This window comes from Antechinus flavipes, chromosome 5 (genome assembly GCF_016432865.1).
Source record: "Antechinus flavipes isolate AdamAnt ecotype Samford, QLD, Australia chromosome 5, AdamAnt_v2, whole genome shotgun sequence".
In the NCBI taxonomy this organism is placed as follows: domain Eukaryota; kingdom Metazoa; phylum Chordata; class Mammalia; order Dasyuromorphia; family Dasyuridae; genus Antechinus; species Antechinus flavipes.
Genome location: NC_067402.1, coordinates 27,995,503 through 28,019,601, shown reverse-complemented (window position 1 = coordinate 28,019,601; position 24,099 = coordinate 27,995,503). Strand labels below are relative to the sequence as shown.

Genomic DNA, 24,099 nt, shown 5'->3' with positions numbered 1-24,099 from the left:
GCAGCCGTGTCAGGAAGAAAGTGCTGTTTGTAATTGGGGCAGGTGCTGCAATTTGCCAGATTATTTTTTAAGCCAATTTGGGCATCTTGTTAGCACCTCACTAACAGGAAAAGTGAAAAGACTCGGTTAGATGCTCATCCTGCAGAAACTGTCCTGATAACTAGGGGAAAATGGGCTCTTGTTGATCACTGTCCTAATTCCACCTCCCTTCCTGCCCCCAGTGTATTCTCCCTTCTGTTTGTTTGTATCATGTCTCTTGAGCACTTTTGGTGGGTGCTGTTTATCAACCCTAAGGCGCCAGAGAGCTTGCAAAAAGTCAAATGGTAGGAGAACCAATCACAACCAGCAAAAATTACATAACAGGCATTAAAAAAAAAACCAGAATGGACATTTCAGCATAAAGAGCTCCAATCCCAAAAAACATGGTCAAGCGTGACCTCTTACCTTCTCTTCCATCAAACCATGGTGGGAAGTCAGCATGCAGAAGAGAGTGGCCAGTCCAAGAAAAACAGCCAATCTAGAAGAAGGAGACAGAAACCAAATGGAAATTACCTCAAGGTTTGGTGGAATATCACCAGTACTTTCTGTGCTAACATAGACGCTGACTCAAAAACTATCTCTGTGGCAGCACGGCACACAGTAGGTACTTAATAAATGTTTATTAACGGATGCCAAGTATATTATTGTTGTTCAGTCCAAGACCTCCTCTGAGGGGCACGCCTCCTGCTGCTTCCTGGGAGGGCCCATTCTCTATCAGGATAGAATCTCCTCTGTTCTAGGTACAAGGGTAAGAAAGTGAAACACAGTCAAAGAACTGAAAACAGCTCAAGGTAGTGTAATTGAAGTGTAATGTATAAGGAAACTGGAAAGGTGGGAAGGAGTCAGGTTGAATAATCAAGGCTAAATTACCTGCCCAGGATCACATAGTACACACACACACACACACACACACACACACAATGTGTGTATATATATGAATATGTATGTACACATACACATACATAGATCCACACATACACAGACACACATGCACATATAAATATATACATACATATATGTGTATGTGTGTGTATACACATACGAACACACATACATATATATCAGAACTCAGTTCTTTCTATTAGGTCAGTTCCCCAACTGTTACGCCACCATGACACTCATTGATCCTGATTTAGTCAACTGTTGAGTTAGCCAAGTTTGAAAATGGAGTAAACACACCATCTCTCCTCATCCAAATCGCTGCTAAAATTTTACCAGTCCACAGTCAGGTACCTAACCCTAAGGCACTCTACTGCAGTTAGCCTTCCAAGCTGAAAGTCATCTATTTGTGATCCTTCTCCAAAGCCAGCTATTCAACTAGTTTTGAGTTCATCCAACTGTGTTATCTCCCAGTTGTTTTATTTCCATCTTTGTTCACAAGATTAGTCAAATGCTTGCAAAAATCTACCACGTCCCATGCACCAGTCTATCACTGGTTACATATTATATAATAACATATATATGTATAGATATATAATATTATTATGTATATTATGTAGACGTATGTCTGTATAATATATGTAATACATCTATTATGTGGTACACATAGAAGGAAATGAGGTGACTCCAAATGCATTCATGGCTGTGCTTTCAATATCACTTCCTTCCCTGCATGTCTACTAACCATTCTCTTAATGCATTCTTGAGCTTTTCCAAGCCCTTTTCCAATTCTATACCACGATCCCAAAGTAATGAGAACACTAGGAAAATCTACCCAATGAGGACAAATGTCAATGATCACATCTGGGTTCAAAAAGTCAGTTCCTCGAGCACATAATGTGGGAAGTAATTTCGGTAAATGAAATTCAGCGAGTCAGTCATCAGTTCTTAAATGTCTTGTGTGGGCTGGGAACTAGGCTAAGTGAGGGTGACACAAAGTAACCTGAAAGCCAGTCCCTGCTCCTAAGGAGCTAATGGGAGAGAGAAGTAACAGTAACAAGTTCCATGCTCAGTAACTGAGTAAGCTCAGTGTGTATCAGCCTTATAATGTGGCAGTCAGCATGAGGCACCGACTTCATGCTAAGGGAGGTGACGGTTCCTCTGTGTTCTGATTCCAGCCGTTTCCCAGACTTTCAGAAGGGCACCAGTAATCTGCGTAACTCCCACAAAAGCGCAGCCAAACTCAGATTTCCACTAAGGATTCATGCTTCCTTAGGCACACAAAGGTGCCCCCAACAAAGGGGGACCTGGCCCTTAGACACCGCAGGGCTGGAGTTCACTGGTTTCTGATATTGAGCTCAATGGTGCTATCTCATTCAGAGGTACTGCCCTGGAAATAATTATCCAGCAAGGCTGGAAAGAGGACAGGCTCAGAAAAATTTGAGCTTCCGCACAGAATGGGTCCTTATCTGCACCCCATGGCATTCCCCTCTGCAGGGCCAAGTGTATTGAGAGCCAGAGGAAGGCTGGAGCCCACTGAGCAAGCAAATCTTGATGCAACCTAATAGTGAGTGAGCTCTGCTGACTTCTGTCCTCAGGTAGATGCAATTCTCTGTATCAAACTCCAGTTGGCTCTTGACATTACATCTGCCTCCTGTGAAATCCTGCAAATGGATCATGTCATGTACCAAAAGGGGTTTCTTGTGGACCTTATCCTTTGATGATCTCTTGCTATATCCCTCCAGGCAAACCTGATCAAGAAGAACTCCTTTCATCCTGTTTTGCATACTATAGCAAAACCTGGCAGAGATAAGTGGGACAGTGTTTGATATATTATATGTCTAAACAATTTACTTTGGATTGACCAGGCTTTTTTTCTTTTTCTTTTTCTTTTTCTTACAGCTTATTTTAAAACACTCTCAGACTTTGGAGGTGAACTCATCTAACTATTTTTAGGTCACCTGCCAAAGCTATAGTTTCCAGATTCTGCTAACTGAGGACATTTGAAATATTCAGACTGAAATGTCTAAAAGATGACTCATTCATTTCTGGAAAATGGGGGCTTACATGATTGAAGACCAGCAATATATAAGGCACGTACTCTGAAAAGTAAGTCCTTCATATTCCTCAGTCATCAACTATAGCAAAATGCTTTTCACTTGGGAAAGAGGGGTGGAGTTAGAACTAAGATATGGTGATACTTCAAAGGGCTGGAATTTTACAGGTGTAGAGCACTGCATCCACCAATGCAAATCACAGTCCTTCTATCACTTGGGAGATTGTCTTCCAGAGGTGCTACGGCTAAAAAAAATTAAATAAACTCTGGTGGCAACCAGCTTGTTTATGGAAATTAGCCTTACTATTTGGGAAGGCTTATGAGGACCTACATTTCTATGGCATCACTTTCAAGGACCTAAAGTCTGAGAGTTAGAATTTGAGACAAATACCCCAAGAAGACCAAAAATAGAAATAAAGGTCTCATACAGATCAAGATGTTTATATTATCATTTTCTGAGGCATCAAAAACTGGAAACAAAGGTAATCATGGATTGGAGAAAGGCTAAATGAATTGTGATATGTGATTATAAGGAACATAATGTGCTATAAGACATAAAGAGAAATATATGCACTAATGGAAAGTGAAGCAAGACCAAAACCCAACATACAACATGACTAAAATGGTGTAAATGAAAAGGATGACAACAACAAAAAATCAAAGGTGACTGTTGAGCAATTCATTATAATGGCCAATTATAATAATAAGACAATTATAAGGAATTAAAAAAATTCTTCTCCGTAGAGATGGGAGACCCTGGGTGTGGATACAACTGCATACAACTAATACTGGACTTCTATGAGTTGATACAGGTCAGCCACTGAAAAAAATCACCATAAAGTCTCCCAGTTTTCCCATTAAAATGTTTCCTAAGTATTATGCATCCAATAGGATACCCACTATGATTTTCACTATAATTCCAAGACAAAACAAATGAAAACTAGAGGCTTAAAATCATAAGGGTGACAGCAAGGAAGGAAATTAAAAGAACTCAGGCCAGACTTGGGACCCCTCCAACTTCAACAGGTTCTTTTAGCATTCTTGGACTAGTCATTTGAAAAATATGCATCTGTGACTGTATGGCCATCGCTAAAAAAAGGCAATGACTAACTTTATTTGCATTGGATTTAAAGAAAAGAAATGGGAGTCAACCCTTGGAACAAACCTGGTCTAGTCTGTGTGTTCTGTGGGTATTTTAAATTCACATTCAAATATATTAATCATGTAAGATTTTCTAGTTAAGGAAAAAAAAGACCCATAGAACCCTACTAAAATTTGGAATAGATTTATTTCTGGGCAGGAAATGGTTCATTTTGTAGCTGTCTGACCTGAGGTTAGGCAGGCTCAACTTCCCATGACTACTTTCAATTAATGCAAAAGAAAGGTTAAAGTATAAATAAAGTTCCCATTCACTGAGTTTGACTAATATGTTATTTATAAATGGTTCCCAAATTAGTTTTTTTTCTGTATATGGTAACTAGGTACTAAATTAACCTCCTGAAAGAACACAATAAGATAACTAGGCATAAATTTTACTGCAAAGATTGAGCATTAAAAAACTGCAGGGGTTAAAAATAATTTTTAAAATTGTGCCAAAAGATCACATTGCAAAGTTGATAGGGTCTGGGGGAAAGGGCAGCTAAATTATTTTTCTTCCTCCTGGATATATTATCTTTCCCTCTTTCTTCCAAATAACATCAAACAATAAACATTTATTAAGTGCTTACTATGTACACTATGATAACAGCTAGATGTCCTCATTAGAAGTTGATTTATAACCAGTACCTTTATACTAAGGACTATGTGCAATATGCACAGAAATAAATGAAAAGTATAAGCAATTTTGACATCAACACAAAATATATCCACTTTCACAGATGTTTTCCCTTTTAAAGATACCGGCTCAAGATATAGCTGGCCCATTAGGCATCCACTGTGATTTACTGGTATTCAGACAATTTGTTTTTATGATCTTTTCCCCTAAGGTCTGCCAACTCTTTATCACACTGATGGATAATCAATCAGACACAACTCAGTGGAGTAAGTGAAGATATACAATTTTTTTTCCTCTGAGGCAACTGGGATTAAGTGACTTGCCAAGGTCACACAGATAGGAAGTGTTAGGTGTCTGAGATCAGATTTGAACTCAGGTCCTCCTGACTTCAGGCTGGTGCTCGATCCAATGTACCACTTAGGAGCTCCAGAAGGTACATAATTTGAATAGTGAATCTTCACAGCAACTGATAACATTCAAAGGAAACTTCACTTAATCTCCAAATAAATGTCCTCCTAAGTCAACCATCATTTCAAAAATAATAATGGATGGCAACTTCATTTAATATTTCATCAATAAAGCAGCCTCTTAGGGAAAAAATAAAGAGAACAAAGACCCAATCATTTTGAGGGAAGAAAACGGTGCTCAAAACATATATGATATTAAATTGTGAATAGAAGTAAAACAAGAGGTAGGATGATGGGTCCAGAACTAGTAAGAATCCAGGCCAACCCCTCCATTTTACTGAGTAAATTCAGATAAATGAAATGGTTTTCCCAAAGTCACACAGAAACAGCAAGAATCAAAGACTGGATGGGCCCAAAGCTCTTTCTTCCATTTCTTAGAATATGTGTTTTCTACTATTGATGGTATTGCTATAGCACATCGGAGTTTGCAAGGTGCTTTCAGACAATCAAAAATTTACAGTTGCAAGGGACCTTGGGTGCTATCCAATCTAACTGCCTCATTTTACAGATAAGGAAAAATGAGGCCCAGAAGGATAAAATGATTTGCTGGAGTCAGAATTTCAACCTAGGGCATCTCATTCCAAATATAACATCTTTTCAACATTATTTCATTTGAGATAAAGACCAAAAGATTCTTTTAGACCAGATTTTTTTTTTCAAACTGAAAATCAGCCCCGATTTACTTATTTTATTTATCTATTTACATTTTGGCCAATCACTTAGAGTTAAGACTTACCTAGAGTCACAAAGCAAGTAAGTGTTAAGTTTCTGAGGCTGGATTTGAACTCAAATCCTCCTGACTTCAGGCCTGATGCTCTTATCCACTCTACCATCTAGCTGCCCCCTGATTTAGTTTTTCATAGATATTGGACTTAATATCTTTGCATCTTTAATGTAAGGATTTCTATTTTCATGTTTTCATCAATGTCATTGGTTTTCACAGTAATTTAATTCATTCTCTCACCAGTGATTATTGTTGCTATTTGTCTGTCAGGAAATGATGTCATGACATGCAAGTGAATTGGATTGAAAGTGGGGAGGGCTGTGCAAGGTCACCTATCTCACTTTCCCCTCCAGAGCCACCTGGGTCCAGTGGACAGACATAGATCAGGACTGCTGGAGATGGCCCTGGATGGAATGAGAGACCTTGGCCTTTTTAAAGTTAAGGTCTTCAAGAGGTCTCAGTGTGAAACCTGTTGTAATTCTCTATGATTCTAAGTTATAAATAAGTTGCTGATTTGTTTTGGTGGATGGAGTTTTCATATCAATAAAAACATAAAAAATAGAAAAATTCCAAATGAACAAAGTGTTGAGAAATCATTTCCAAGAGAATGGAAAAAGCTGACATTTAATCACCACTAAGTTGCTGATGACCTGTCCACCTCAAATTTATTCATGAAGATAAGCTTGTTAGTAGAAGGAGGACATTCCATTCTGAGGAACACACACACACACTCTCTCTCTCTCTCTGTCTGTCTCTTTTTCTCTCTTTTTCTCTCTCTCTTCCTCCCCCACCCGTGTCTGTCTTTCTGTCTCTCTCTTTTCTTCTCTTTCTCTCTCTTTTCCTCTCTTCCTCTTTCTTTCTCTTTTCCTCTCTCCTTTTCTCTCTCATTTTCTCTTTTCCTCTCCCTCTCTTTTCCTCTCTCTTTCTCTCACTGTTCCTTTCTCTCTCCCCCCTCTTTTCCCCCACCCCCCTCTCTGTGTGTGTGTGAAGTGATGATCTGTTCCCTTGGGGACCTCAGTGAAGCCAAGGACTGCTGAGCCAACTTTTTACCTCATCCTTGACAATTACCGAAAATGGAATGACAGAGATCACATCCTTGCAATCTTTTTCAACACATCTCTGGCTGTTTATTGATGGAAACAGGCTGAAGTTATTATTTCTTTTCTTTCTAGCTTCTGCCCCACCACATTGTTCTCCCACCTATCTCTTCAAAGACAGGGATGGCTTTTACTGCCTGAGGAAATCATTACTCAAAGATCTCAATAAAATATGACAAGGAAAACTTTTGTCATGGTTTAGTTGTTTCAGCTGTAATTGGCTCTTCATAATCCCATTTGGAGTTTCCTTGGCAGTTATACTAGAATGATTTACCATTTCCTTCTCCAGCTCATTTGACAAATGAAGAAACTGAAGCAAATAAGCTAAGCGACTTGCCCAAGGTAACACAGCTAGTAAATGTCTGAAGCTGAATTTAAATTAGGTTTTCCTAATGCTAAGCCTGGCCACTCTATCTCCTGTACCACTCAGCTGTCTATGAAAAAAACCAATTAGGATTAGCAGTAGAGACTGAAGATAGAAATAGTCAGTAGTAGGTTGAGGATGGGCAATGTCATGCATACGTATGTTCCCAAACAAGCTTTGTAGCTAGCCTTTTTATCTGAGTAGACACCAACTCCAATCAGAATTTATGAGATTTTTTAAAAGCAGAGAATCACAGTCAGACTCCATTTATAGCCAAAGGATTAACCAAATTCAATACTATACCTGGCTATATCCCCAGAAAATGAAAACAGGCTAATGTTATAAAATTGTGTGTGTGTGTGTGTGTGTGTGTGTGTGTGTGTGTATTATATAAGGTTATATTATGTTGTATCATATTTATTATGTTATTTTACAAAGATATTCTCTTAGATATCCTTTGCCCCATATTCAAGTTTGATAAATCTGTGGTTCTAGAATAAGTTGACATTAATCAGTAAATCTCTAGTCTATAAGGATACTACATAGTCTAACTGTTCATTGCATTTTGGTCACATGTCAAGAATTGGGTTAAGTCAATTCAATTCAACAAATGTTTATTAACTGCCTACTATTCATAAGGCACTTAATTAGGTACAAGTTTCTGCCCTTGGTGAGTTCAATAATACAGTAGTAATATCATAGAAAATGTAATTAGTTTGTATTTAAATATTTTGCACATACCTATCTACATACTTCGGCAGCAAGGTAACATAACAAATAGAGCCTTGGGCTTGGAATCAAGAAGACTCGTCTTCTTGAGTTCAAATCTGGCCTCAAGACACTTACTAGCCTGTGTGACTCTGGGCAAGTCACTTAACCCTATTTGCCTCAGTTTTCTCATCTTTCACATGACCTGAAGAAAGAAATGGCAAACCACTCCAGTATCTTTGCCAAGAAAATCACAAATGGGGTCATAAAAATCTATACACAACTGAAATGGCTGAACAACAACCACATCTATAAACTTGTTGTGTTTTGCATCCCCTTTCACTTCTTAGTAGAATGTAAACACCTGTAGGGCAAGGACTATCTCCTGTTAGCCTTGAATCTCTTGGCATCTAGTACAGTGTATGACACAAAATAGGTGCTGAATATAAGAAGTCCACTTATGAGATATGTGCCCTTGGACAAATAATGGCCTCTATTCAAATCCCAGTTTTTTAATATGTAAAGTAAAAAGCCTAGACTTCGAGCTCCTTCTAATTCTAAAATGATGACTATTTACTTTGGTCTAAAACACAAACAGGGATCAGTCTCATTTCCTAATTATCTCAGTGTAAAAGCCTTTGGGTAGTTTACTCTCAGCCTTCCCTGCCAGGTTTTGATCTCATTGAGTGGACATGGAACCATGGACTTGAAATTGATCTTAAGTTCTAGGAGCATAAGTTAATTCATACCCCTAAATATATCAGGGATTTTTATGGGACAATGTAACTGAAAGAGCACTAGATTTATACTCAAGAAAATCAAATCTGATTCTCAGCACTAGGATTTACTAGATCTGTGTCTTTGAACAAGCTATTTCATTTCTCTAAATGTCACCTTTCCTTTTGTAAAATGGACTATGGTAATAGTTATATTTACCTCCCAAGGCTTGGGGGCATCAAATAAGATGTCTGTACATCTTTACACACATTATATAAGTATGAGTTATTTTTATGTGGTCATTTGCCAGCACCAAAAATAAGACCATACGCTCTCCAAGGGTGTGAAAATAATACAGAATTACACCTAAATTATTGTGCACATATGGTATTCTCTCCTGTGTTTTAGAAATCCAGATTCTCCCTGGACTCACTAACAACATTCATCAATGCTTATCATCAAGAAACCTTCTTTAATGTCTATGCTCATTTTAAACCCAGATTTTTCTGCTCTGCCTTCAGTAATGACAAAGGGAAATTATTATCCTATCTGTATATTTTTCTCCCCAAAGACCATATGTAATAGTATACAAACTAAAGGCTCTTTTGCTAGAAGCAAAAAAACCAACACATTAAAATGGCCCTGATCAAGGCGAAGCTTAGAGACTTACAGGGTATCCTTTCTAATTACGAGTCCACAAAACTTCCAAACTATAAAGAGACTGCTAGATATTTTTAAAAGTCTTGTTGACTTGACTAACACAGAGAATCTCGCAATCTTTAAAAGCTTGAAGAGGCCTCAGATGCAGTCTGACAGGCAATCTTTCTACATCATCACCAAGTGAACACACAGAAGCCTTCTCTGTTGGCAGCTTCCACTGAGGGTAACCCACTACCAAGCAAGGGAATTCATTCTATTCCTATGAAGCTTGAAGAGTTAGGATGTTCTCCCTCCATAAATCTCTCTATAAATTCTATCTACTATTCTGATCTCCCCTGGGGTCCAGCAGAACTAGTTAAATAGCTTTTATGTTCTCTGAATTAAGTATATCCACTCCCCTCCAATGATGATCATATCTAGAATGTTTTCACATTGTTGCTCTGTCCAGGACACTCTCTAACTTGTTTAGTTGTCAGTCTTGACATTTTAGTTCATCTGTGTGGAGAAATCCCACCGTAGATACTTCAGGTAAAGAACAATAACTAGTAGTCTTAGAGAGGTGCCGGTGGGACACTAAAAGATTAAGTGACTTCCAGAGTTACATAGCCAGTACATGTCAAAGGAGAGATTTGAACTCAGGCCCTCTTGACTCTGAAGTCAGTTCTATCCACTATGCAACACTGTCCCTCACAGTCACTATGGCTAGCACTTAGTAGAACCACTACATAGTTCTATATTACAAAATGCTTTCTCTATATTATTTCACTTGAACAATTCTCACAAAGGAGATACTATCAATATTATTATTCCCATTTTACAGAAAGAAAGGCTCAAAGATTGAATAATTTCTCTATAAATGCCAGAGCCAGGAAGTTCCTTTCTGACTCCAACAACAACACAAAGAGAGCTTTCACAATGGCTGCTCATTTTTTTATGGGGACTGACATCTTGGGGGGAGGGTGGTCACTGTTTGAATTGCCTTTTATGAAAACTTACCAGAGAGCGACAAGCCAGAGTTTAAGTTGTCTGCTTCTCTATGACCTCTCATTAATTCTCTTCTCTCCTATCACCAATAACTAACATTAGCAGTGAAAACCTATAGGGCAATACATATTAAGAATATCAGTCGGAAACATCACCAACTAAAGGGAAATTAAGTCACAATTCAGAAAAATGGATGGCGTTATAGGGCTCTAGAGACCAAGCATTTCTTGTATACTCAAACCTCACATTATACAGATTTTCTGGGGTCAAACAGGACAGATATTCAGGACCATTGAGGGGCTAGAGCACTAGACTTGAAGTCAGGAAGAGTTGAAACACTTATTAGCTATGTGACCCGAACAAATCACTGGAACCTTCGTGTCTCAGTTTCCTCATCTGTAAAATAAGAGTTATAATAGTACTCATCTCATAGTGTTGTTGTGAGGATCACATTATGTAAAATGCTGTAAATGAAATACTACGCACATGCTAGTGCTTATTACTTAAGCAACGGAACTTAATAACAAATGAGATAGGAATCCTGTATCTGGGAAATTCACTGAGTCCTTCATGCTTCCTATCCAAGTCTTGGTATTTTTTTTCCAAATTTCCACAGTGATAAGAGAAAAAGAAAAGCACCCCTGTGAATGGAATTGGAAGAGGAAAATGAGATGACTAGAAGATGAATTTGAGGAGATCTTAAACTTCTTCCAGAAGTAAGGATAGTAACGTTACTGGATTAGTTGAAAGAGGAACACACCAAGAAACTCTACCTGAAGGGCAGGATGATGTTATGGAAAAGGTGCAAAGCTTAGAAACAAGAGCTGGGTTCAAATCACATCCCAGACACTCACTAGCTGTGTGAGTGCTACTGGAGCAAGTCACTCAACTTCCCTATGCCTCGGTTTTCTCATCTGTAAAATTAAGGGGTTGAGTATAGTAAGCTGTAAAGTCTTGTCCAGCTTTCGATCTGTATTCCCTTTTTCTCTAGACCTGGTGCTTAGCACAGTGTCTGGCAAGTGATGTTGTTACTGTGGTTCAGTTGTGCTTGATTCTTCAGGTCCTGTATGAAGTTTTCTTGACAAAGGTTCTGGAGTGGTTCACCATTTCCTTCTCCAGTGGATTAAGGCAAACACAAGTTAAATGACTTGCCCAGAATCCACAGCTGGTGACTGTCTGAGACCAGATTTGAACTAGGGTTTTCCTGACTATCCTTTGAGCCTGGCAGATAGTAAGCACTTAATAAATATGGGAGTTGTTGAGAACATCTATTTCCTTTCCATAGTTAGTGAATTATAGTCAAGATTACAGAGATCCCATCGACCTTCTTTGGAGAAGGAAGAGAAAGAGGTCTAGGAGGGAGATGTGTCAGCACCCTGGCCAGGGCATTGAGGTAGCTGAGAACTGTGAAATGAGTCTGATAACTGGGAAAGCTCTGAGAATTCCCAGCTGAGCTGAATTGCCTCCCCCTTAAGATCATGATAGGGAACAAGTATGCAGTAGGGAAGGTGTTTTTGAGAAGGAAAAATGGACTTTCTCATGGGGAGTAATAGTCTACCTGGAACTATGGAGGCTGGCAGTTGTTCCGGTTGCTTTCTGAGTGGAACACAGACTGAGGGTTTGGGAATTCCACCACTCCATTGTTGGGATTGCCTAGTGGCTTCTGACATCGGCATACCTCCATGTGCCTCCTCAGCACGCCAAGCCCTGGGAAAACTGCCAGAGGAGCTAACCGTGTGTATTGTCTGTTTCCCTTCCTCCAGTTTTCTTGCACGCCAAGGTTATGCTTAGTGCTTGCTCCATTGGTGATGGGGAGCGCTGTGAGCCTTCTGAGGTTTGACAAATCTGGATTGGTAAAGTCTTTGGGGAGCATCTCTCAAGTGGCATCTGTCTGAGGCTCATCCCAGAAGCCTTTAGCATGTGTCAAAGGCGCCACCACTTTATTCAATCTTCTCAACGTGGCTTTTGAAGCCCTCGCTCCCACCTTTCTTTCCTGTTCCATTTCCTATTACTCCTTTCATGGCCTCTTCATTCCTGTTAAACTGATCTCAGCTGTTCTCTATTCATGAGATTTCATCTCTTGCCTCTGTGTCATTGCAGAAGTGATCCCCATGGAAGCTCTGCTTTCCCTCCGGGGTTCTACCTTCTAGTGGTCTTTGTGAAAGAATAGCTCAGATGTCACCTCCTATGGCGAATCTTTCCTGATCTCTGCTTATTAGTCAGTTACTAAGCATTTGTTAAGTGCTTCCTTTGTGTCAAGGTCTGTTTTAAGTACTGAAGAGACAAAAAAAAAGGCAAAAAAAAAAAACCCTCTCTGAAATGACTTTGTTATTCTGTATGTATGTTTTATCCCATTTTTTCCCTCCTCCCCTTTCCTTGGGAGAATGTAAGCTACTCAAGGGCAGGGACATTTGCATCTTTTTATCCTCGGTGCCTGGCACATCGCAGTTGCTAGATACAGATTTGTTGGATTGATGTACAACTATCCCAAATCCGGATCAAAGTCCCAATAAATGCCCTCTCCTTTTCCCTCTGTCTCTCTCCCTCCTCTCCCTTCTTTCTCTCTGTCATCTGTCTGTCTGTCTTTCTCTGTGTATGTCACTCTGTGTGCCTTTGTGTCTCTGTCTTTCTCCATGTGTGTCTCTCTGTGTCCCTCTGTCTTTCTCCATGTGTTGTCTCCCTGTCTTTCTCCGAGTGTATCTGTGTATCTCTGTTTTTCTGTCTCTCTCACACACATACACAGACACAGAGCACTTCCACATCATGACAATTTTAAAATATTTAATCAAAGAGTTCTTCTCTTTGACTAACATGCTCCCTTCTTTCACAAAGATTTGGGAGATCTGTGTAAACTCCAAAGCTCTCTAGGTTGGCTCTTAGTAGAAGTAAAGAACTGGGGATTTTCTTGTGATTTTTACAATTCTCCAGAAGGCTAAAACTACTGCTTTCTTCTGAGACAGGACTTCCCTCCTGACACATTCCTTAATCCTCAGCACCAGAGACATGTTCTGGAAAATATATTCAAGTTCCACTGTCATTTTAGAAGTCTTGTATACTTTTTCTGTGGGCAATGTTTCACTCAGATTCTGCTTGATAAGGAAATAGGAAAGTCTACCTCCCAACCCCAATCGCGTCCCTCCAGAGCTGGGAAACCAATACAGGGTAAGACTCTCTTACTCAACCAGCCAGCCAGTGGCTGAGACAGGAGCAGAACCCCTCAGTTTCTGATTCCTACGCTATGGAGTCATGTCACTCTGGGAATACAGACCTCCATGCCCAAAGGACAAGGATTTCCTGTCCTTCCTCTCCATGGCGTCAGTAGCAGCCAGCATACTTGTCTATTGCTCTGTGACTGGCTTTCACTTCCAACATCTCACAGGGAACCAACTTTCATTTGCCACTAATTCTACTTCAGGCTTTTCTGTTCTTTTCTACAGACTCACCCTTGCCTCCATCTTACCTAAATGTCTTAAAAAGTGACCCAAAGTTCTGCTTTTGGAAATGAAGGGTCATCACCGATCTCTCAACATCTTTAGAGACTTCGTTTTCTTTTCATCAGTGCCACAAGATTAGAAAGTGATCTAGAGCCAAAAGGGAATTGTAGGCCATCCAATCCACATTATTTTACAAATGAGGAAACTGAGATTCAGATAAGTTAAGCAATTTGCTCAAGGCTATAGGGGAAGTAAAAAGCTGAAGCAGAATCCGAACTCAAGTCTTGTGATTCCCCATTAAGCCCTTCAAGTTCAAAACTCTCCTTATAAAGAAAAAAAAAATTTTTTTGCCTTTTAAGTTCGGTGACCTCAGCACAAACCAACATGTAGAGAAGAAATTAACTCTGACATCTAAGAGTGAACTTGATTCAAAGACATTTTTCTTGGAGAAAGAGACCATGAAAACTCATTTGGAAAGCTTGTGTGGGTGCTATCAGAGAAAGGCTTTCATGTCCACCCTTCCAAACCCCCAAACAAACCATCCTCTGGATCATTCATGGTCAGGCCTCCGGCCAAGCCTATCTATAACATTCAGGGAGAGGAAAAGGGTTAGGGGCCACACACAAAAGGGAGGTTCAGTCCTGTCTTGTATGGACAGGGCTGTTGTCTGACACAGATGGGAGGATTACTGAGGGTGAAAGCGTCTATCAGGTGACAACTGGTCACAAATAATGGGGATTTGCCCATGGGAGAAACAGATTCCCTCTTCCCTGGAAAGAGGATGCCGTTTTACTTCTGTTCTGATGTCAAGTAAATATGGCTGCCATTGGGAAATGACTAAACACACTGTGATCCATGAATGCAAAGCATTGTAAGAAAATGATGAATAGCAAGAATTCAGGGAAAGGAACCAACACAAGAGCAAAACAAGCAGATCCAGGAAAACGATGCACTAAAGCTAAACAGGGAACTTCTACTATAACTTGCTCACAAGGTAGATGGGAATAATTTTTTAAAACAAAATGAATGCTATGTAATTATAATGGTCACGATTGTCCCTGGAGAACAGCTGAGAAACTATTCCTCCTTCCTTATTTTGCAGGGACAGGGGATTATGAGTGTGAAATATTGCACATTGTTAAACACGGCTGCTGTGTGGGCTAGTTTAGTGAACTGTTTACTTTATTTATTTATTTCCCTTTGTTATGAGGGATAGGGATATATTCAGAAACAAGAGTGATGTAAAAATAAAAGATCCCGATAAAAGTTTTTTTTTTTTTTTTTTTACAAAAAACTTCTGTTGCTTGTTAATGTCAACTTTTTGGAAACCGATCAACTGCATCTAAATGGGAGAAGGGTGGCTGGGCCAGATTCCCCAGTGACATTCATACTGAGGGAAAGTGAACCATCCTGGGTGCTCATCCTTTGTGGGGCCATGTATGGGAGATGCTAGTCTGGGACGACCTATTTTCCCTGGCACACAATGCCGTCTCTTTCCAGCGCAGCAGAAAGATCCAGCCATAGGAATTTAAAATAGCATCACAGCACTCCATGAACAGTATTATCAGCCCGAACAGTCTCACTTAAAACTTAAAAGTTAAACGCGGATATCTCGAGGGCCTATTAATAACTCAGGCCCATTGCATACCGACTGTGGCTACTAGTCCCCAACTCTCCAGAAGCACAGGAATTACAGCAGCAACACTCTCCATAGAGAAAAAAGGGAAATGTTTGGGAATGTTTATTTGTTAAAAATAATAAACTAGATGATGTTCACACCCAGTTTGTAAACAAGTCTCGCCAACATGTATTGAACAACAGCAACATGTAAACATGGTCATCAACTATGGCAGTTGCTTAACTAAATAATGCTAAGATGTTCAGGTGCAAGGCTCCGTCTCACAACTGCAGAAGAGCAAAAAGAAACCAGTGACTGATGGTAGAAAATCTTTTCTTTGATTTCTTTGATTCCGCTGAAACGGACAGCGGAGATTTACCCATTTCTATCATAAAAATTCACTGAAAGAAGGAAGGGAAAAGAATAAGCATTTATGTAGCACCTACTATGTGCTGGGTACTGTGCCACGCACTTGACAAATATTATCTCAAAGGAAGAAGTTCTACGTTACCTGACACTTAAATTAGGAGGCAGCTAGGTCATGCAGAGGATAGAGACAGGAAGACCTGAGATGGAATACTCAGATACATATTAGTTACGTGCCTCAAGTCTCTCCTCTCTCAAATCCATCCTCCATTCCATCACCAAATTGTTTTTCCTAAAGTTCAGAACATTGTGAGTTCCTCCCCTACTCAATAAACTCCATTGACTCCTTATTTTTTCCAGGATCAAATACAAGATGCTCTGTTTGGTGTTCAAAGTTCTTGGTAATCTACATCCTCCCACCCCCGTTCCAGTTTTCTTGCACCTTATTCCTCAATATATACTCTTCCATCCAGCTGCCTTCTGGTTGTTCCATGAACAAGATACACCCTCTCCACTACAGACATTTTCTCTGGCTGTCCTCCATGCTTGGGATATTCTCCCTCCCTATCTCTGCCTACTGGTTTCCTTTAAATCTCAACTAAAATCTCATCTTTTTCAGGAAGCCTTTCCCAAGTCCATTTAATTTTAGTATTCTGCATATAGTTCATATATACATATTTGTTTGTTGGCTCTCCCACTACATTGTAAGCCCTTGAAGGGAGAGACTACTTGCCTCCTTTTGTATCCCTAGTTCTTAGTGCCTGGCACTAGTAGGCACTTAATAAATATTTACTGATTGATTGACTTTAGGCAAGAGACTTAATTTCTCTGGATCTGAGTCTTGGGGATAATGTGAGTATTCACCTCCCAGGGTTATTATGAGGCTCATCTAGAAAGTACTTTGCAGATCTTAAATTACCTATAATAAAAATAGCAATAATAATAATAATTATTATTATAAGCATTTCTATAGTAAGATCCTGATTAGCATGAATGAGGAATCCTGGGAAGTAGTTGCATTATTCAAATCAGCACTTCACACTTCCATTGGGCTGGAACCAATGACCATATTTTATACAATTATAACTGTGAATCTGAACACTTGCATTGACTCCAGGAGATTCTTTATTTCCACTAAGTAAGATCTACCCATATAGCACTTCAGGATTTGCAAAGCCCTGAATAAATGCCATCTTGTTTAATCCTCACAATAACCCTGAGAGTGGTGGTGGTGGAAGTGCTGTTAGACCCCTTTTACAGTTGAGAAAACTAAGGCATACAGCTGGTAAGTAGTGGCACACCAGGTCCTACATCCAGATGCAAACTAAAATCTTCTTAACTCCAGTCTGGTATCGTATCCATTGTGTTACCTAGTTACTATATCATCATCATATGAGTAATAGCAACAACAACAATAATTATTATTATAGAGTTAGAACTGGTAGGGAGGCTGAATGCCATCTACCTTAACCCCTTCATTTTATAGCCTGGAAAGTAGAAATAACATGCCCAATAATACAGTAGCAAAATTAGGATTGAGTCTAGAACATTTCCACTCCAAATCCAGTGTTCTCATTTCCTAGGGACTACATCAGACAAATATAATAGGCCATACTTGTAAGCCCCACAGTAATAGGGAGGCTAGACCTGATGGAGTTCTTCAGTTCAGAAATTCTGAGCTTTAGTGGGCTAAACCAATCAACATTTATACTAAATATAGCCTTGATATGCTGAACCCCGTAAATGTGAGACCACTGGGCTGCTTGAGGAGAGCCGAGCCAGCTCAGCTCAGAAATAAAATAAGTTCAAGTTCTTGTGCTGAATAGTGGGATTGACTCATTCTCAAACAACAAACAAACCAAAAGCCCATCGTGATCAGCACACTGATTTATTTCAAAACGACGAGTTAACAGAGTCCAAACTACATTTAAAACTGTAACATATGCAAAAATATATGTAAGATGTGAATGGGTACTCACTAGCACAGTTGTTGACATAGGCTCTTAGAGCTAGAAGGTACCTTACTAATCATGTAAGAGAGCTCCCCTCACTTTCTAGATGAGAAATGGGAATTCCAGAGGGTGTCTATGACTTGCCAAGGTCACAGGGCTAATTAATGGCAGAGCTGGGCTTGGAACTCGGGTCACCTGACTCGAGGACTGTTGCTCTTTTCATTATACTATAATACATCTCTCACTATTTAATCTGAACATGAAGTTAACCTCCAGAAAATGTCCCATAAGTTATGGGATTCTTATGCCATCTTTTAGAGTAAAAGCTTTTAAAAACTGAATTATGGGGGTGATGGTACAAATCAAACCCCAGTGCCATCTTGTGTTTGAGATATAAATTTTCATGTTGGTATAAAAAGTCTACATAAATAGTCATCAAGACAAACACTCTGGTTTTTCTCATCTCTAATGGGAAAGGTAAAGTTGGTTAACCATTTAAGGAAGGCTTGGGATCTTTCTAGTAAAACACTGGCTATAAACTCTTACCTGGAGAATAGAGAGCCCTTTGGAAAGACCGTAGTAAAGGCTGAAGCACAGAACTCACAGTTCTATTGTTTTCTTGATGCTTCAATCCTGACTTGGCTTTTAAAATCCTTCCTGACCTGGTTTGAGCCTACCTTTGTTTGTTTATTACATATTACTTCCCTTCCACGCCCAGTAGTTCAGCCAGTGTCCATCCTCCTTCTCCATTGTCTTTTGTACCTTCTTGTTATTATTTGTCCTTCCTTCTCGAAGAGGACCAAGACACCGGGGAGATGATACCGTGACTTGTAAGTGAACTGGATGTAGGGAGAAAGTCACCTGCCTCCCATGCTTCTCTAGTTCAGTGATCAGATACAGATCTGGGTGACTGGAAAGTCCTTGGATGCAGTGGGAGACCCTGGCCTTTTTAAACTAAGGTCTTTAACAAATCTCAATTTGATCAAGGCAATGCCCATTGAGTTATTAAGATTAGGTAAGAATTGAGGTAAAGAATGGTGTCTTTTATATAATCCAAAAAAAAAAATCTAAGAGGGGAAGACCCAGAGGGTTTCTGGCCAAAACAAAAGCAATTTCTATTTATTTCCTCCTCACATTTACCTCTAAAAATAGTTTTCTTCAAGATTCAGCTTATGTGCTACTTCTGTAATTTTGTATTGACTTTGTAGGTATCTGATATAAATTTATATGTGAATCTTTGGTTTCTATTTGTAGAATATGAACCTCTTGAGGGTAGGAACTGTTTCATTTTTGTATTTGTATCCTATTGCCTAATACAGTATCTAGTAAATAATTCTCTGTTTGCCTTAATCTACTGGGGATGGAAATGGATAACCAACTCGAGGATCTTTATTTGCCAAGAAAACCCCAATGGACAGTACTGACGTGATATGGTCCACGGGGTCATGGAGAGTTGAACATAACAGAAGGACTGAATAACCATAACATAGTAGACCTCTTAACAAATGCTTGCTGACTGGTCGCTGGGGCTAAAGCTTTCCAGTTTGCATTTCTTCCCCCAAAGTCATCGCTGTCCCTTTAAAATCTTGGTGAGAGTAAACAGGGACTGAAGTTCCCAGTTCCGTGACATTCAGGACCTTAGCAAATGAAAATTCTATCTGATCTTGATTTTAATGCAAGAACAAGAGCTTGGTTGGAGAGCCCCGAAGCACTCCAGGGCCGGTAATGAAAACACAGGAATGAACTTGATAATGAAGCTTGGATTGGATGTTATCACCATTTAAGTCAGGGGTTGGGAACCTTTTTTTTTCTGTTGAGGGACACCAACTCCCAGGGGAAAGGAAATCCAGATCGGCATAATTAAAAAAGCAACTGGGTCTGGCTTTGTTTTGCAGTTTTGAAAGGGCAAAACACAAAAAGTTCCATTTGGCTGCTTTTTAAATTAAGACCAGAGAATGTTTAACTATTCAATACGAGAAATATTTTTAAAAACAACCATGCTTTGGATGGATGTGATGGCCAGTTAAGGGAAAAGAGACAGATGGGAGAAAGAGAGAGAGGGAAACGGAGAAGGGGGAGTGAGAATGAGAGAGGACATGAGAAAGGGAGGCAAGAGACAAGTGTACCAAGCTAAAGAAAGAGACACACACGTGGAAAAACATCGAAAGAGATGCCCACGGAACAAGACAGAGAAAATAACCTAGGGAGAAAGACAGAGAGACACAGAGAATGTCATCTAGAAAGTACACAAATAGGTACTGACAGATAAAGACTGAGAGGGGATGGATTTAGGGAGAGAGGAAGACAGATAAGTGGGGAGTGGGCAGAAAGATAAACAGGTATAGGAAGAAAACACAGACAAAAGAAGGTATACAATAAAACAAAACAAAAAAAGACCAAAATACAAGTTAGAGAAAAACAGAGAGACAGGACATATATTTTACAGGGTAACATCTCTAGCTTGTAGCCTGTTAGGATTTTGTCTTTAAATATTTGTTTCTAATAGTGGTGCATTTTTACAACTATAGGCTTATAGTGAGTATCACCTCTTGATATCTGTATTGTGGGTAGAACAAAAGTCAACCAGGGATTGAAATGCCTCAAAGGCTAGTGATTTCTCATCTTGATGTTAATGAATGTAACACATATAGTATTAATTCAAAGGAGATATAACCGGTACTCTTGGCACATCACCATGAAAACTGGAAGGCTGATGTCTTAGGGGTGAGGTTAAGAAATGAACGAAAGGCAAGCCCCTTAACCTGCAGGTGGGCATGGGAGAGAGTATGTTCATTGGGACAGCCTATCACCTGGTTAGAGTCTAAGACTCATCACCATCTTGGTCACCTTACTCTGAATACCTTTCAGCTTCATTTCACAGAACATGATGATGGCTCTGTAGGGTCATGAAATTCTCCCAAGAAATCCATCCTCCCCCCCCCCCCCGGTCCTACATCCCCTACCCCCTTTTTGCATCTTTTTGTGTTACTAACAGCAGTGTGCAAAAGGTCTGAGCCTTGTGGAAAAACAGGCTCAAGTGTCTGTCTAGAGAGACTTTTTAAAATTCGCAAATGACCTTAACCACTGTATGGCAGGGAGGGAGGCCACTGTTTGAATATGTTAGCTACTTCTCAGGAGAGCTCAAAAAGACAAGACTTTCATGGCCAAGACTGTTTCAAGAGTTAGGCTGAAGGTGGATTTATAAGCTAAACATGCACAAGGTCTTCCCAGATCTTACCATTTGTTGGTGCCCTTCCCCTGAAATTATTTTATGTTTATATATTCATTTGAAATTTATTTTGCATATACTTAGATACATGTCGGCTCATGCTAACACAAGATAAAATCTGAGCTTCTTGGAACATACTTGCTTTTTTGCCTACATATTCACACCACTGAGAGGAATGAATGGATACATAGGCAGAAATAAGGAAGGGAGGAAAAAAAGATAGAAAAAAGAAAGAAAGAAGAAAGGAAGGAAGAGAAAAAGAAAGAAGGAGAGGAAAAGAAGAAAGAAGAAAAGGAGGAAAGGAAAAAAGAAAAAAGGAAAAGAAATGAAGGAAGATAGGATAATAGGCAGATAGGTCTTTTATATACATAAATATATATGTCTATATTTATATTTATATCTATCTGTATGTCTATCCACACATACATATACACACACAAATATACCTATAAATAAACAGATAAATAAGACATTGAAGTGCTTCCTCTGTTCCAATCACTGTGATAAATATTATATTTTGGTGTTCTTAGTCATTTAATCATGTCTGACTTTTTGGGATGGACCATACTATCCATGGAGTTTTCTTGGCAAAGACACTGGAGTGACTTGTCATTTCCTTCCCTAATATTACACAGAAGTATCCAACCAAACAAACAAAGGCATTGGTACTCTAATGTGGGGAGACAATCTCAGAGGGGAGCAGTTAGGTGTGCAGTGGGGAGGGGAATTCCCACATAGGGGAAAGCAAGGATTCTGGCTTGGAGGTGGAAAAGTCCAGAAAATGAGGAATGGAGTGGGGGGTAAATCTGGCTTGGCTTAGATGCCTCCAGCAATAGAAGTCAGGGCTAAGGACCCAATTAACAGAAGAGGGAGCTCTAGGCTGGAGGCATCTTCAGGGTGAGAAATTTGCTGAGATGAGATGGAGAAATGAAGCTGAAAAATGACTCAGCATGATATCTGGTACCTAGTAGGCACTTAATAAATACTTGTGAATGGACTGATTGAGTTACAGATTATAAAACATACTCAATCTTTCCTTAGTGCCGAATGGCCAATAGCTAGAAGCTGGCTGCTATCTAAGCTTTATCTGGTCTCCATCACAGACCTCTTCTTCGGGAGTGAGGGAGGAAGAGATATTTTGGGTGTGTGTTAGGGATGCTCTCTATGTATATGAGTAGATGAAGTGAGATGTACTGAAGGCAAATTATTTTTCAGCTACTTTTCCTTCATGCCGTGATAACCACTGCCATGATTTACTGAAAATACAGGTTCCATTTTTCTTCTAGGGGTCTCAGGTCTGAAAACAAACACCAGGATGGAAATCATAGGGAAACTTCCATAGCCTTTCTTTCCAGCTAATTTTATCCATGTTACATTAGTATTAAAAAATAAAGACCGCATTATACAATCTCTATAATCCTATAATATTGTCCTAGCAACTGTACCTAAGTAACAACAGAAATTTGTTTCTGCATTTAGAAAACTAAAGAAGACGTAGATACCAGAACAGAGCTTTTTTACTGACTGCTATAGCTTGTTTAAGAGAACTTGAGAATCGTTGGAAATTTGTTAAACTAATGAGAAGGATGAGGTGGAATGAATAGAGAGCTAGTCTTTGAATTAGGAAGACTGAGGTTCAAGGGACATCTCAGTTACAGTGATTGGGAAAGTCACAGCCTCTCTACCTCGGAAACAATTCTCTGATACCATATTTCTAAAAATGCTGTTCTTTCATCATCATATCATCTTCAATTCTTGATATTTCTATGCTGCTTCCAAACACAGTCATCTCTCATAACAAAGAATTTGAAAAAGAGTCGGGGAAAGAGTTTAGAAAAACATCTCGACACAACAGCCAAGTCTGTCAAAGATGTGCATTCTCCAAGTGCAGAGGTCGCAGATGAGTTGTCAATGTTCATTGGTGAGAGAATTTCTACCCTAGAAGTCTACACACTGATGAAATCACAAGTTCTGAGTTCTCCTAAAAGCTTAAGTGAAAATACTTTTCTATAATCATCCTTCTTATTTCCTTCCTAACTTCTGTCTCTGTCTCTCTCTCTCTCTCTGGTGCTCTATCCACTGCGTCACCTAGCTGCCCCTATCCTTCTTTTTCTCAAATTCCCTTAAAGAATATTGTTAGGCTTTTTGAAATCACATACTGTATCTTTTACCCACGCACAAGTGGAGCTCCCAAGCCTTCAGGAAGACTGCTGGGAATTTTTTACTGTGAAAGCAGAGATAAAAAGGGCCCAGCTCTACTCACCACAGAAAAAGACCTTGAACTCCATTAAGGAGTGATATGGCAGAAATTCTTCTGAGATCTATGGATAGATTTCAGGAAGTCTATGAATTTAGATGGAAAAAAGAATTCTATCTTGATTTTTGTTTACATTTAATTTCCTTTGTAATCTAGGCTTTGGTTTTATGCATTTAAAATATTATTCTGAGAAGCGGTTCATAGACTTCATCAGATGTCCCAAAGGGTCCGAACACAAAAAGAATTAAAATTTCCTGCTCTAAATTAGGAATATATTGATAAGCTCATTTATCAATCAATTGCTCCAGGGTGTATCATCCACTTTGTGGCCAAACTTTGTGGCTTTCCTGTCATCCCTCTCTCTGGTTCCTCTTTTTCTGAAAAATTCTATTGCTTATTCAAGCCTTCACAGAAGATATAATTCACAAAATTCCACAAAAAATAAAATCCAACAACATATATTTTCACCATGTTTAACTATATTGGATTAAAGGCCATCTAGAGGAGGGAGCGAGGGGAAGCGGGGAGGAATTAGAACACAAGGTTTTTCAAGGGTTAATTTTGAAAAAAATTATCTTTGCATGTGTTTTGAAAATAAAAACTTCAATAAATAAAAATAAAGATAAATAAAATCCAAATTGACAAGAGGCAAAAGCACAATTGAATAATAAACAAAAGCTTAAAAATTTTAAAGCTAAAAGTGAGATTCAGAGGTTAATTGTCCATTTAAATCGGTCTCTATTACAGGGGTATAATTTGAATCATATTCTATGC

General features: G+C 39.2%; 1 protein-coding gene across 6 annotated transcripts in view; it reads right to left on the bottom strand.

Annotated features, from left to right (window-relative positions):
- THRB (thyroid hormone receptor beta) overlaps positions 1-24,099 on the bottom strand; it is a 436,159-nt gene that overhangs the window by 243,706 nt on the left and 168,354 nt on the right. For all 6 annotated transcript variants that reach the window (XM_052001825.1, XM_052001827.1, XM_052001822.1 and 3 more), the window contains exon 2: positions 445-517. The gene's annotated coding sequence lies outside the window, so the exon portion shown is untranslated. The remainder of the gene's footprint in view (positions 1-444; positions 518-24,099) is intronic.